We start from the raw sequence: 17,128 nt of genomic DNA on the forward strand, positions 1-17,128 counted from the left end.
CCAACTTTACATTAAGTAGTGTCCGTAAAAGATTCTTTTCTTTTAGGCTTTACTATATTTACTGATATATGTGATTCTATTCTTATAGATATGATGTTGGATATTTGCGGATGGTTTGCTATGACATCCTAGATTTTTATATTGGAAAACTAATTCATTTTATTTGCTGTAGTCAACATGACACGTACACTCATTTGAAGGACACAATCTAAGTAAACGGTTTCTATTATCCATTTCGGAATGGTCTAAAATTGAAGACAACCAAGATACTATATTAGTTAAGATTGTTGTTTTTGGAATCAGAATGCCTGGATTGAAAAACTGTCTTTCCCGTTTACTAACTGTGTGACCTCAGAGAAGTTACATAAACTCTGTGTGTTTCAACAGCCTCTTTTGTAAAATATTTATGATAATAATAAACAAATTAAGCATGTTAATTCCTTAAATGTGTATCTGGCAATATAAAACACTAAACATTGGCTTATTATTAATATTATCATATATGATTATAATTTTACATTATAGAGGCCTCATTAGGGCTCTGTATGCTTTAAAGGACAAATGCACAAATGCGCAGCAATCCCTGGCCTGGGTTTCTGGATATCATGAAAAAAATTACAAGTAATTTTTAAATACTCCCTGAGTAGGCTTATTTGAAATTCTGACTTTGTTCATATTAGTTCCCGACAATGAACTCTAATATGATGGTGGGAGTTACGTTTTCCTTGAAAATGGCCAAGGAATAACCCATAGACAGTACCTCTTGCATATGCTCAGTATAGCCTCCTTTAATACAATGCATTCACTTCCACATTTTAATTCTCTTTTACACATAGCCATACAATGAACCCATCTTTAAGTGTCCATTTCCTCCGATAGCACATGCAGCAACCAGGAGAATGCACCGCACGGATCTCCTGTTGCAGGGAACAAAAATGATCAAGCATCACAGTGACTGGGCTTTGGATTCCATCACTGCGTTTGCACTGAGGCCACAACTCCCATGGGCTGGGGCTACCCAGGGACTGAGTGCTACAAAGATACTGAGACTGGGAGCTCCTGTGCCAGCCACCTTGGGCTCAAGCACTTTGTGACGGGAGACTTCTCAGACAGCACGTAACCGACCTTTCCTCCTTCGATCTTGATTCTGGATGGACTGTGCTGTACTAGGTCAGCATCCCCCAGCCCCCAGCCCTGTTTTCTCTCTCAGAGGCATGTCCCCTAATACAGCCTTGCTCATTTGGTCCTGCCTGGCATCTGCGTCTTGGGAGACTCAGAACAACACAGTCATTGCAGGTCTAAGTGGCAGGGAATGAGAGCATCACCCAGGGCTTTTAACACCAGCCTCCGCAGTCACACTGTTTGTAGGATTTGGCTCCTGTAGAGTAGCAGAAATTGTCATCATGCCCGTGTCTGTGTCACCAATTACTTCTCAGTGTGTCTTCCATATGGGAATTAAGTTTTATGGAGTCCCACTAAAGAGTACTACTGTGGATTACTTAAATGCTCTGTATAATGCTTTAAACAACAAACAAACCCACAACATCCCCCAAATGCATGCGGGTACCGTAGCCCAGGCCTATTTATTAAATGACACAGCACATGGCTATATAGCCTAGTTTATCCCATGTTTTTAAACTTCTTTTTAAAGCTATTTACATTTAGTCTTAGAATGAATAATTATTTTGCAGCAATTGATTTACTTATTAATAAAACGAGCACCTATTTCTATTAATCCAAGTAATCTTGCTGTTTCTTGAGGAGAAAACTGCAAGAGAAAAAATGTACATCCCATAAATGTTCTTGGACATACAATAAACAAAACAAACATAGTGAGTCCAGAAACGTTCTTGCTTTTTCTCCTCAAACCTGCTTATCCCACAGCTTTCTTCTCAGTAGACTTCATATTCATGAACAAGCCGGAAATGTTGACTTCATTTTTGACCTCTCTCTTTTGCTTACTTCCCACATCCAAACCGTCAGCAAACAGTGAATACAGATCTTCGCAATATGCGCAGTCCGAACCACTTCGTAACACCTGTCCGACCGCTAGGCGGGTTGGGTCCCATCACCTGAAATCTCCCACCGGAGTCCTCACTGGTCTCTATCCTCCTGGGCTTCCTACAACAGTCCGTTCTCCACACGGCCAGAATATCCCGGAAATGTGCGTTTCTCTTTGACGCGGGCCGCTCGCTGGTTTCCCACCTCATGTAAGAGTAAGTCTGCAGCCCTTGTCAGGACGCCCAGATAGGCATGATCTGACTTCTGCTTCTGAAATCCTCTGGTCGGATTTTCTACTGCTCTGCCTCCCCTCGTTCTCTGCTGCAGACACACACACTTTGCTTTCTCCCGAAGTTCACCTTCGTTCCTGCGTTGGGGACTATCAAATGGATTCCCAGACCAACAAATCTAAAATTGCATTTCCTTTCAGGCACAATCCCCTTACTCTGACTTCTTTTTCTTCTGTTGCTTTGCTCCCAGACAATGTATTTGTAATGTCCCCTTTCCCTTCCCTCACTACACTCTAAGCTTCATGAGGGACACGTTTTATCTATTTTATTCCCCGCTTTAAATCCAAAGCCCAGAATAGGCCTTAACACTTATTAAGCATTGAATAACTCCTTATTGAATGATTAAATGAGTGAAAAAATATGAATGAGCTCTGAATCTATCACATAAAGATATTGCATTTGCTAAATGGCAGAATGATCTACTAATATGACATGATGTTTAGAATGATATAAAAACCCTATAAGTGGAATTTAACCGATCAGGAGACTTGGATTTCAGTGATTAAATATGATGAATCAGATCAGCTTTAGCTCTGGTTATTCTAATCTGAAATACAGTCTTGGGAGAAATGTTTAAAGAGTTGAAAAACAAGACCTGCTCTTTACCTTATAAATTGATACTACTTTATGATAGTTTTTTTCTTCAGTTTCAAAATTTTTTGTTTATTTATTATATAAGTCACAAAATCCAAGCTGTAAGAACCAGACCATTAATTCCTATCTCAATTCAATGTTGTAATTTTAGTTTTTAATAATGTTCATTTGTTAATACTTAGATCATTTGTTTATGTCAGATTTTGCAACTTCACTATGAAATCCATACAGTGATGTTCCTGTGTACAATATTGTCGAGGCTCAACAAATGCTCAGGGCACGTTCATCAAAATAGGGTCGTACTTATTAACAAGGATGACTCCTTACTTGATTTAGACACCTCCGTCCACTGGGACATATTTCAGACGCTCCTCTGCTACAAGGAAAGGCATACAGCTGGTTCAGTTCTCCTTCCCACTGCTTATTTCCCTTACCCCTAACCTTGGCTTCAGGCCTTTTATGGGTATCAGAACTTGGGAAAGACAACAATAGAAACATAGAAAGCTCTTTCTTGGTAATCTTGTGAGTAGGCTTTGTGCACTGGACCTGACAGGTAGTAAATCTATTTTTTTCTCCCATACGTGTCTCCGTGTGGATTCTCTGAAGATTGTCAAAGCTCTGGGTGTTTCCCCTGCAGTTTCCTTAATGCTCCCTTCCTGGTGGTGGTTCCCCACCTCCCCCGTCCTTATGCATCCAGCTTCAATCTGCACTTTTTCCTGTTCTGCTTCCTTCCTTTCCCAGATGGCCCTGTGTACACAACCCAGGGTAACCACATACTAGTTCCTTTTTTTTTTTTTTTTTGAGACAGAGTCTCACTGTGTTGCCCGGGCTAGAGTGAGTGCCGTGGCGTCCTAGCTCACAGCAACCTCAAACTCCTGGGCTCAAGTGATCCTCCTGCCTCAGCCTCCTGAGTAGCTGGGACTACAGGCATGTGCCACCATGCCCGGCTAATTTTTTCTATATATTTTTAGTTGTCCAATTAATTTCTTTCTAATTTTAGTAGAGACAGGGTCTCACTCTTGCTCAGGCTGGTTTCGAACTCCTGAGTTCAAACAATCCGCCCGCCTCGGCCTCCCAGAGAGCTAGGATTACAGGCGTGAGCCACCGCGCCTGGCCCACATACCAGTTCTGATCCTTGGAGTGGCCTCCTCTTGTTTGGAAGGAACACAATATGTGTTTATCCTGGCAAATTCTAAGAGTTTAATCCAATTTCAATATAGCAGTAAGTCTTCAGTTCCTCCACCAAAGCAATTGTTCAGCTGGTCTTTCACCCTCTAGATTGCTTTGGTGGGAATTAAATCCTTTTCCAGCTACCTTGATCACATTTAATCTCTTCAGGTAGCCATACTAAATGTCTTCCTCTCAACAGGGGTTAGGACTGACTGCAAAGAATTGTAACAACATAAAATCTCTTCAAAATTTTCTCCTCTTTCCAAATTATGATTCATTTTGTATCATTTATCCCACTGAGCAGTTCAAAAGATGGACAACAGTTTCACTAATATTTTCTTTGTAAATTCTGCATTTGGTCTATAATGCAGCGTTCATTAGTAATGTTTTGCCTTTATGGAAACTTTGTTTTAAAAATTATTTTATAATTTAATTTTAGCTTATGTTCATAATATTATAATTACTTGCTTACAGGGTGGATTTTTGTCTTAAATATGAGGAGGCATAGTCCTAAAACTTCATGTAGGCTAATGCCTTCTGAAATTTAAAAAATACTTGAGTGCCATTTTTGTACTTAGATATTTGATATTTTAAATAGAAATGTAAAGGAAAATATTGTGTTATAATTATTATATTATCTTATAAATTATATATTTTTTTATTTCAGAATATTATGGGGGTACAAATGTTTAGGTTACCTATATTGCCTTTGCCTCACCCAAGTCAGAGCTACGTGCATGTCCATCTCCAGACACTGTGCACCACACCCATTTGGTGTGAATATACCCATGTCCTTTTCCCCCTTCCCACCTGCCTGACTCCCGATGGATGTTACTATCATATGTGTTGATCATTTAGTACCAATTTGATGGCGAGTACATGTGGTGCTTGTTTTTACGTTCTTGTGATACTTCACTTAGTAGAATCGGCTCCAGCTCCATCCAGGATAATACAAGAGGTGCTAGTTCCCCATTGTTTTTTGTGGCTGAGTAGAACTCCATGGTATACATATACCACATTTTATTAGTCCATTCATCTATTGATGGGCACTTGTAAATTATTTTAATAAAAAAGTTATACTGATATAAAAAAATTTAAAGCACTCATTTAATTACTTTTTTCTTGAAAATGCAATTCTCATTTTATTGCCTGGAAAGTGTTGCTTGATGCGCTCTTTTTCCAAATATATTTTCCCATTCATTTAGCTTGGCCCATTGCAACAATAATGAGCAATATTTTTTCAGTATTTTATAGCTTGATGTTATCTGTTGTACTTTATTCTTTCTAGTATATGTGCAGTTCCCTTCAATAGAGACTGTCATCATCATTATTTAAAATGTAGGGACTGATTGAATGAAATGTTATTTATCCCTAAATATTGGGTCATTTGAAGTTACCCACTATTCTACATTTAAAATTATATTATTGAATCCCAATTTCAATTCTTGATCTTATATTTCACTAAGTACCACTGTCAAAACTAGGTAACTATTAAGAATTTTTGGCTTTCTGCTCACTTGCCCATTTTCAGCAACCTTAGGATATTTTAGTGGACTTTTGTAAATATCTCACTGGAATCCTTATTCCCATCTGTGTTAGTTTCAATGCATCTTAAATCCCATGTCCACAATATTCTTCCTAAGCAGCTCTTTGAAGATCATCCCAAACCCACCAAACACACAGAGGAGCATATCCAAACCCTCCCATGGCCATTTCAGTCTCTATAGGCAGAGATGCTCAAATTACCTTCCTTGAAGCTCTGACAGAAGAAAGAAGTTGACAAGCTATGGGATTCATTGCCTCCCTGCTGTTTCCAAATGATAGCTAAGATTTTATTTGCTTCAAATGCTGGGCTGCCAGGAATGATTTTAGATGTATCATAAATTTTTCCCACACCTAATCTCTTTAGGGAAAAGTGGAAGTCTGAATAATATTGGTATCTAAAATAAAGTCCAAACACTAGAGTTCATTGTTTAACACTCTCTGTAGTCTTTACCTACTTTCCACTTGACTTTCCTCTGAAACTGTTTCCATCCCAAACAAGCAAATAAACACTATTAAAATCCACAGGGTACTATTTCCACTATTTGGGTGGTGGTTACACTAAAAGCCCAGACTTCACCACTATGTAATATATACCTGTATGGAATTCAACTTGTATCCCTTAAATATGTTGAAATAGAAAAAAAAAAAAAGAGCAAAAATTAAAAATCTTTTTTTTTTTTTTTTTGAGACAGAGTTTCACTGTGTTGCCTGGGCTAGAGTGCCATGGCATCAGCATAGCTCACAGCAACCTCAAACTCCTGGGCTCAAGCAATCCTCCTGCCTCAGCCTCCTGAGTAGCTGAGACTACAGGCATGCGCCACCATGCCCGGCTAATTTTTTCTACATATTTTTAGTTGTCCAATTAATTTCTTTCTAATTTTAGTAGAGACGGGGTCTCGCTGTTGCTCAGGCTGGTTTCGAACTCCTGAGCTCAAACAATCCGCCCGCCTCGGCCTCCCAGAGAGCTAGGATTACAGGCGTGAGCCACCACGCCTGGCCTAAAAATCATATTTTTAACTTCCTTACTTACACCATAGAAATGTCTCCACATTCTGCTTGGTTAATTCTCAAAATAATAGCATTATAGTCTATTTCATTTCCCGACCATTCAGCCTACTCCTAAATTAAATTCCTACAACTTTTTATTGTTGCTCCTGTTTATGTGTTATTTAATATCATTGGTGTTGTATGTGGTATTGGTATTTATCATTTGATAAAATATTAAGCATTTCCAGGTAACTTATAAGTCTCATGGTGGAGTGATAAGATGCATTTTATCTTCTTTTCTTATCATGTTACATTAACAGAATGTGGAATGGATAGACATGTGGTTCATAGTGATGAGTGTTTTAGAAAAATGGTATGTAGTCAGATGGGACTTAGCTAAAAATGATTAAAGCCATATATGACAAACCCACAGCCAATATTATACTGAATGGGGAAAATATTGAAAGCATTCCCTCTTAGAACTGGAACCAGACAAGGTTGCCCTCTAACACTGCTTTTATTCAACATAATGCTGGAAGTCCTAGCCAGAGTAATCGGACAAGAGAAGGAAATCAAGGGCATCCAAATCAGGGTAGCAGAAGTGATCAAATTATTGCTCTTTGCTGACAATAGGATCTTATATCTAGAAAACCCCAAAGATTCTTCCATGAGACTATTGGAATTGATAAGCAAATTCAGCAAAGTCTCAGGTTACAAAAAAATGTACAGAAATCAATAGCATTCCTATATGCCAACAACAGTCAAACTGAGAACCAAATCAAAGACTCAATACCCTTCACAATAGCAACAAAGAAAATAAAATAAAATACCTGGGAATATATTTACCTAAGGAGGTGAAAGACCTCTACTGGGAGAACTATGAAGCACTGAGGAAGGAAATAGCTGAGGATGCAAAAAAGTAGAAGACCATACCATGCTCATGGGTCAGCAGAATCAACATTGTTAAAATGTCTCTATTACCTAAAGTGATCTACAGATTCAATTCAATCGGTTTTAAAATACCAACATCATTTTTGACAGATGTGGAAAAAATAATCCTACATTTTGTATGGAACCAGAGAAGACCCTGTACAGCAAAAACAATCTTAGACAAAAAGAACAAATGGGGAGGCATCAATTTATCAGACTTCAAGCTGTGCTACAAGGATATAGTAACTAAAACAGCATGGCTCTGGTACAAGAACAGAGGCATAGATCAATGGAACAGGGCTGAGAACCCAGATGTAAAACCATCCTAATATAGTCATCTAAACTTTGACAAAGCAGAAAAAATCATGCACTGGGGAAAAGAATCCTTATTCCATAAATGGTGCTTGGAAAATTGGATAGCCACATGTAGAAGCCTGAAACAGGATCCGCACCTCTCACCTTTCACAAAAATCAACTCATGGTGGATAACAAACTTAAACCTAAAGCATGAAACCACAAGAATTCTAGAAGAAAACTTAGGAAAAACTCTGACAGACATTGGCCTACAGAAAGAATTTATGAGGAAGACCCCAAAGGCAATCACAGCAACAACAAAAATAAATAAATGGAACTTGATCAAATTAAAAACCTTCTGCACAGCTAAGGAAACTATCATGAGAGCAAACAGACAACCTACAGAATGGTTGAAAGTATTCACATGCTACACATCTGATAAAGAGCTGATAACTAGAATCTATATAGAACTCAGGAAAATAAGCAAGAAAAAATCAAACGATCTAAATAGAAAGTGGGCAAAGGACATGAACAGAAACTTTTCAGAAGAAGACAGACTAGTTGATGGAAAAATTATGTTCGATTATTATGAATGTGAAATAAACTTCTGAACTCGTAAAAAAAACCAAAACAAGACAGACTAATGGCCAAGAAACATGAAAAAACACTCAACATCACTAATCATCAGGGAAATGCAAAGTAAATCACAGTGAGATATCACTTAACTCCAGTGAGAAGGGCCTTTATCAAAAAGTCCCAAAACAGTAAATGTTAGCATGGATGTGGAGAGATAGGAACACTTACACACTTCTGGTGGGACTGCAAACTGGTACAACCTCTGTGGAAAGTAATGTGGAGATACCTGAAAGAGCTACAAGTAGAACTACCATTTGATCCAACAATCCCATTACTGGGCATCTACCCAAAGGAACAAAAGACATTCTATAAAAAAGATATCTGCACTTGAATGTTTTTAGCAACACAATTCACAATTGCAAAGATGTGTAAACCACCCAAGTGCCCATCAGTTCACAAGTCGATTAATAAAATGTAATGTATGTATACCATGGAGTTCTACTCAGCCACAAACAAGCAATGGTGATCTAGCACCTCTCATATTATCCTGGATAGAGCTGGAGCCCATTCTACCAAGTGAAGTATCACAAGAATGGAAAAACAAGCACCACATGTACTAACCATCAAATTTGTATTAACTGATCAACACTTATGTGCACATATAGTAGTAACATTCATTGGGTGTGGGCAGGTGGGAGAGGGGAGGAGGGGATGGGTATATTCACACCTAATGGATGCGGTGTGCATTGTCTGTGGGATGGACACCCTCGTAGCTCTGATTTGGGTGGGGCTAAGGCAATATATGTAATCTAAACATTTGTACCCCTGTAATATGCTGAAATAAAAAATAAATAAATAAAATAAAATAAAATAAATATAAAAAAAGAAAAATGGTATGAAAGGGAGAAAAAAAATGCTTCAGTGGATAAATTTTTATTGATTTTTAACTAAAAGTATTTTCAGAAAGTGAAATTAATTGAACTATAATCCCCAAACAATAATTAACTCTTATAATTTAATGAATTAAGAAACACAGCAAACATAAGATTATGTTTTCAAATTATTTGTTTATATTATCTCATTTGGGAAACTTCTCCCATATCCCTTGACTGGGGGTAAGTTCACCTGCATGGGCTGTCATAGGATGCTATGTATAAATCCATTACAAAAAGATATCACTCTATATTGAAATTCATTGTTTACTAGACTTTAAGGTATTTGAGAAAAGAAAACCGACGTCTTACCTAATAGATCCCAACACCTCATCCAGGACTGGTAGAGCACATGGAGTAGAAATACTAAATATATGAATAAAACACAAATTAAGCACGAATTTTTAAACTAGCATTTTTCTATGTCAATATTATAGAAATTATAAAGCATCTCCATTCTTAAAGAAATGGAAATTCTTAAATCACAATAACTTAACCTGTCTAGTTTTTATTTTTGTTATACAATTTTTATGCTATTATGTTATATACTCATGTACTAGTGAATGAATAATTTTAGCTAATAATTATTTTAAGAATCATATTCATTAATTTAACTATAATATGATAATTTAACTTTTGTATATTTCTATTGTAACTTGTTTATATGTAAAATATTAAAGACAAACCCAACAGCTGTAGGTTTTCTCTCCAATGTATTCCTATTAATGTTTTTATTACTTAACATCCTTAGATATTGTAGTGCAATGAACACCTCTATACTTGGTATATGACTCCTGTCATCTTGTAGATTTCATATTTAGGATATTTGGTAAAAGGTGGCAAGCATGTTATTCTCATTGGAGTAGTTGCTTAAAAATGGGTTAAACTACTTCTATTGTACATAATGAACAAATGCACATTTATTCAAAGTTGGATGTGTGGATTATTAATTATTTTTGCAGTGTTAAACACATTTTCAAAATACTTCTTCAAACAATTATAGTGATACTGAGTTGCTTGATGATAAAGATAGGTCTTGTTCCTCTTTTAATCTTCTGTTCCTGACAAACCAGGGTCAAGAAATATTTACTCAAATAACATGAACTGAATTAACAAGTGCATGTCATTTTTGAAAGCAACTTGAGAGGACTGCAGTGAAGCTTTGGAACCACATGCTTAGGGGCTTTTTGGTATCATACTCAGTGTTCAGATTTTTCTTGGCATGAGAATATTTGTAATCAATATTGTTGACAGTTTTCTCCAAGCAATGGATGGAGGTAATGTGTTCTTGATGGCCCAACTGAAATTGTCAACAATTTGTGGCAATATATGATCAAGTGGCAGCTTTGAAATAATATTCCCTGGAGAAAACAGAAGGTTTTCCTTCTTTTATTTTCTATGGGTAAGCAGCTTGGTTTATTCTGTGCTGTTATCTCATAAAGTGAGTATCCCTTATACGAAATGCTTGTGACCAGAAGTGTTTTGGACTTTGGATTTTTTCAGATTTGGAGATATTTGCATATACCCAAGTCTAAACACAAATTTCATTTATGTTTTATATACTCCTTACATGCACAGTCAGGTAATTTTATACAATATTTTAAACAATTTTGTGCATGAAACAAAGTTTTGACTGTGTTTTGACTGTGACCTGTTGTATAAGGTCAAGTGTGGAATTTTTCACGGTGGTGTCATGCAGTGCTCAATAAGTTTCAGGTTTTGAAGCATTTCAGATTTCAGGTTTTTGGACTCGGGGTACTCAACCTGTGCATGCATTTATTGATCTGAGAGCATACATAAACTCCAGTGGGGATCACTGAGATCCCCAATGATAAATTATACAATTTGTTGTTTTTATGTGGCTTGTCAACATCACTGAGTATATTTTAAAAAGTCTCTCAAGGTCACTGAGTATATCAAAAGCAGAATGAATCAGACTGATTTGCTACAAATTCAATTTAAATATTATAATATTTACATTGTGTACCTCTGAACCAAACCAAATTATGAAGAAATAAAATCGAAATATGACATAAAAATAAATCTAGTACATTAAATCAAACAAGTGTCCAATAAATGATCTGAAATATAACTATTTTCAATAGAAATATTAGAATCTCAGAATTTCTATCTTTCCAAAGATGATTTTTATTATTTAATATGAATCACTTTTTTTGAAGAAATTGAGTTCTGTTTTGTTATGATTCTTGATCATATATTTCAAATTTAATTTGAAACAACACTTGGTTATTCTTACTGTTGGGGTACTATCGAATTATGCAACATTTTCCTCTACACATCATTTTATCGTTAAGAAAAAAATTAAGCCAATAAGTAAATGAGAGCATTAGTGCGTTAGGATCATGGAAGGACAGTGGGAATGTCCTTGGAGAGGATTCCTTTAAGAAAATATTCTTTTTTCTCATCTCTCTTTTTATATTTAAGGTTTTGTGTAATTGAACTAGAGTAATAAGTTATATCTGCATATTAAGTATCAAAAATCAGTAAAAAACTTGATCAGATACATAGAAATATCTGCTATTCAAACAGTCCTTCCATTACCAAGAATTTCATAGATTAAAATTTGTCTCTGGAGAAATGGGTTAGTTTGACCTTTTCTGAAATTTGTATTTGCAGATAGAGAAATTAAATACTACCTTTTGTTAAAACCAATTGTGATGGCCTTGCTGCATAGGCTTCTTTCTGTTCTTGATGAGGGAGCAGAAACTCAAGTACTTAGAACGACAGAGCTATGGGTTAAAGGTGTGCTATTAGTTTTCTAGTGCTGCTATAACAAAGCACTGCAAACTGGGTAGCTTAACCAACAGCAATTTATTGTCTCACAGTAATGAGGGTAGAAGTTCAATGTCAAGGTGTCAGCAGTGCTGGTTCCATCTGAGGCTGTGTGGGAGAATCCGTCTCATGCCTTTCTCCCATGCCTTTCTCTCTTCTGGTGGTTTACTGGCAACGTTTGACATTCCTTGACTTTTACTGTGTAGTTCCAACCTCTGCCTCCATCCTCACATGGCGGTCTTCCCTCTGTGTCTGTGTCTGTCTCCAAATTTCTCTCTTCTTGTGAGGACACCAGTCATATTGGATTAGTACACCCCCCCATTCTGGTTTGACCTTATCTTAACTAACTACATCTCACAGACTCTATTTCCAAATAAGGTTACATTCTAAAGTACTGGAGGTTAAGACATCAACATGTAAATTTTGGGGAGATGGAAATCAATCCATCATAGTGACGATTTCATTAATTCATAAATTTGGGAGTCACAGCTAGAGGAGTTAAGCTACCTGTTTATGTTTTCATATTTAAAGTGGACAACTGATTCTATTAGAATCCTTGGTATTTGCTCTTTCCCATACAGCATGTGCCTTCCACAATTAAAAAGTGGCATGGTAGCCACCTGCGTTGTCACTAAAAGCAGATTTGTAACTGAATGATCAAATAAAGCTAAAATTTGTTTAATTGACAAGTTTGCAAGTAGAGGTTGGTAGGTAATATAGGGACTTGTTTTCTTCAATATTTTCCTATGATGGAATGCATTTTGATAGACATTGTGACTATTGTACATACAACTTAAAATCTATGATACTCACATCAGAATATTCCTTCTAATTGCATTAGCAAAACTTCCTGTTGTTCCTTCCTTCAAGCTTTTCTCCTTTCCTCTCTCTCCCTCCTTTTCTTTCTTTTGACAGGTATCTCCCACAATTTTTTTCTTTAACAACAATCCCTACTCAAGTAGTTTTTATTCCTTAGATTTTGAATATTATGTTGAAAATGCCTAGAGAAAAAGATGGGGGAGAAGGATTGGAAAGTAGAGGTATAATCAATGTGGAAATATTGGTCTGAAGTTGATGATTATGTGGGACCATTAAATTTAAATTATTACCTGCCCAATCTTTTGAAAATTATTTTAAGATAATTACATATATAGACTATTGAATGAGCACTGTATGAAAACAGTAATATATTTATAAATCACACTTGGAATTTTTCCCCATTATTCCTACATAATTCAATGCTGTACATTTTCAAAATTACTTCTGCCTATTTGGTGTCTGCATGATTTTGGCTCTAAAATGAAAATGAATACTCTGTTTTATTAATTTTTGGAGGCATTATTTTATCTAAAACTAATCTATAATATTCCTCAGTACATAATATTTAGGTGAAGAGAATGTACACTGATACAATGTTGACTATTAATTGTTAATTTTGTCTTAAACATAATTTTAAATGGTATTTGTACGTTTTCCAAAAAGTCTTCAACATAGATAAAAGCAATGCTTTGAAGCAAATTTTAAAAGTATATACTTGAGATTTAAAATACATGTATGGGTATTGAATTTATTTTAAAGAGAAAAATTATAGCAGCGAATAATTACTGCTGCAATTGGATAATTGTGCAGGCAATTGAGCAATTCCGGTTGCAATTGGATACTTTCCACTTATCTCTGAGTTGTAATTAACCAATTTTAGGCATAATTATTTGTACCTGGGCTTTTAGGCTTCTAAATTATTCTTCCTCATGCTTCGAAAACATGTTGCTCTGTTTATTATTTCTTACTTGGACTACCACTGATTTTTCTGAATATAAGGCAATACTATCAAAGAGAGTTCCGTTAATGTTAGTTACATCAGACTGGAAATGGAATCTCTCAGCAGCATAAAGCTTTTAGGAAACACACAAAATTGTTTTAAAAGCACTGAATAAATTGAAAAATTAACTTCATCAAATAAGAAGCCAGTTCAGTCAAAACTGTTTCTCCACAGAATTGACTTGACCAATTATTCGGCTGAATTGATAGTTTGTTTTACTTAATTTGTCTGCCAATTTACTGAAAACTCTCTAAGAGTATAAATAAATTACTGCCAAAATCACACGTGTAGGTTAGTAAAATAAAAAACTTATAGTACAGCATTATGCTTTGTAAAATACATGAATGATATAATACACCTTTTACATATGGTGACATATCTAAACTTTATTTTTTGACCCATCCCATTTTTCATATTAAAAGGTTCTATAGATGCTCACTTGAATGTGCCGAATGCCTTCATCAGCATTGCTGTGTATAGACACCGTGATTATATTTCTATGCATGTGGCATGTGTAACTTTTCTAGAACAATTACTACATCTTATTTTCCTAAGTATCCCTAGTGTCTCTCTGGTATTACATATTAGGTGTTTAGTAAATGTTTATTCGTGATCACTGTATCACACAGGAGTAGATAATGCTATCTTACTTGTCCTCACTTAAAAACCATGTTTTTTTCCTTTGAGTGTTTTTCTGTTTCTACCTAGAGCTATGACTATTATGAGTAAGACAGATCTGTGAATAATTATAACATGGCACCAAATGATACGAGATTCCAGATATCATAGAGTGTTAATCAGTCTTAACAGCTTAAGCTTCTATTGAGGGGTAAATTAAATATTGTATAGGCAATCTTTAAGTTGATCTCCAAACATTTCCACCTCCTGGTATTCATATCCTTGTGGAATCCCTTAGTAACTAGCTTCTAATGAATAGAACAAGTCAGAAGAGCTGGAATGTGATTTTGAGATGAGGTTACAAAAAGACAACAGCTTCTGTCTTGGATGCCCCCTCTTCCTCTCTCTTTCTCAGTGAGTGTTTCTCACTCTGAGGGAAACACACTACCATTTTGTGAACTTTCCTACATGTAGAGAGACCTCCATGGTAAGGAACAGCCAGAGAGTAGCTGCTTGCGAAGTTGAAAGAGAAACCTCCCCCAGGAAAGACTCCACTGGGGATCACAGCCAGGATGGCTTAACTGCAACTACATGAGGGACCACGAGAAGATGGAGAAAGCTGTGCCACATTTCTGACCCACTGACACTTCTAGATAATAAATCTTTATTTCTTTGACGCATTAAGTTATAGGGTAATTTGTTTCACAGCAATATAAAACTAATATAGCTTTATTAAGGAAACTAAAGAGAAAGGGAAAAGGATAGTAGAGGAATCATCTATACTTATCGCTTCTTCCTTATATACCTATTCCTCCTCATATGAAGAAGAAGGGATTAACTGATTATTGAACCACTGTTCTCAAACAATGGAAGTAACTTACAAATCAGTCAGTTTTGATCTCGGTGTGTGCGCCCCTCAGAGAGAAGCTTCATGTTGTGTAATGGAAGAGAAAATGTAATGCCTAAAAATCCTTGTTTAACATTTAGTTGTTTAGAAATCATGCTGACTTAACTTTCTATTAAAATTTTATTTAAAAGTTTATCTGTCGGTTTTCCATATAAGTTGAAAGAAGACCAAACACTTCTGTTATGCCTTGTGCTGTTCCTTGTATTTTTTACTTTAAGGTTGGATCTGCCCCTGGCCCCCCAGGAACAACTCACGGGTAGATTTCCTGTCTACAGCAACAGTGTCCTCTGTGCATCCTCAGTGGGTCCTGTCATTTGCATTCTATCTACAGCCAATTACAATGTCTTTTTTAATTTTTTTTATTATTATGAGTGTGTAATAGTTGTACATCTTTATAGAGTACATGTGATGCTTTGATACAGACATACAATGTGAGCTAATCAAATCAGAGTAATTGGAGTATTCGTCATTGTATTTTTATATAGGGAAAATGTTATTTCTTCTTTTAGAATGATTGTTGTTTAGTACTTTTAGAATATGTCATGGTTATTGTAGCAAAACCCTGGCAGGGAGGAGGAGAGATTGACAAGTGTTCACTCTGCCATCTTGTACCAAAAGTGGACTAATGCTTTGTACTTGACCCACTCAGAACATTGGGTTTTCTTCAGAAATTCCTCAGCTGGTTGATCAGGGCCAGCATGTGGTGCACCAGATTCCTACTTTCTCTTTCCTAAATTAAGTTATGCTGAGATAATTTTATTAGTTTCAAATATTTATTTTTCATCAAATCTGTATTTAAAATAATGGAGATTTTTATACAGTTGTTTAGTTTACAAATCATTTATTTATCCCAATACTCTTGAGAACAAAAAACTGAGTTTGAGAGAATAATAACATTCCTGAAGTTACATAATTATCCAAATGGCAGAATCTGAACTACAAACTATGTGAACAAAATAGATGTGCAAAATGTTTATATTTTCTAAAGTTTGTAGTTAATTGCAATCAGGATATTTTAAAGTGGAAATTAGTAAATTTTAACATAATTTTCTATTTGGTGTGACCACTCATAGAACTTCAGCAAATATGGTTCATTGTGATTTTATATCTGGATTTAGAAAAATTAATGTTCACCTTTTATTCAATAATTGCAGTTCCCTTTCTATGTTCTTTGTTTTGTTTCCTTTATATGTATTTCATCATTTTTCTCAGTGCAAAGTGAGGCTCTCCTTGACTATTCTCTGAACTAGGCAATGTAGTTCTCCCTGGTAGGAGATACAGATGAGAAGGCCAAAGGTACTAACAGTGTGAAAGCACCTCATGAACGTTAGGGTGATCCATGAACTCAGTGGCGGGAAGGGATAGTGGGATAGTTCCCACAGCTCTGAGTATGCCAGTGTGCTCTCAAGAAAATCATATAGGATTTGTTGGAAGGGTCATGCAGGAAAACAGCGGATGTCTTGCCAGACAAGCAAATATATGCTTAAAGCATTGAGATTTAAAGAGTTATAGTAATTAAGACTTTTTTTAATAGACAAAAGGAAAACCCTAGGTATAAAACCAAAAGGTACATGTTAAATTCTTTTTATTTATTTTTTTATTATTCCAGGGTTTTGTGAGGGTACAAACATTATAGTTACACTTTATGTCTTTGCCTCACCCAAATGCGGGT

This window comes from Propithecus coquereli, unplaced genomic scaffold (assembly GCF_000956105.1).
Source record: "Propithecus coquereli isolate 6110/MARCELLA unplaced genomic scaffold, Pcoq_1.0 Scaffold125, whole genome shotgun sequence".
Taxonomy (NCBI): Eukaryota; Metazoa; Chordata; class Mammalia; order Primates; family Indriidae; genus Propithecus; species Propithecus coquereli.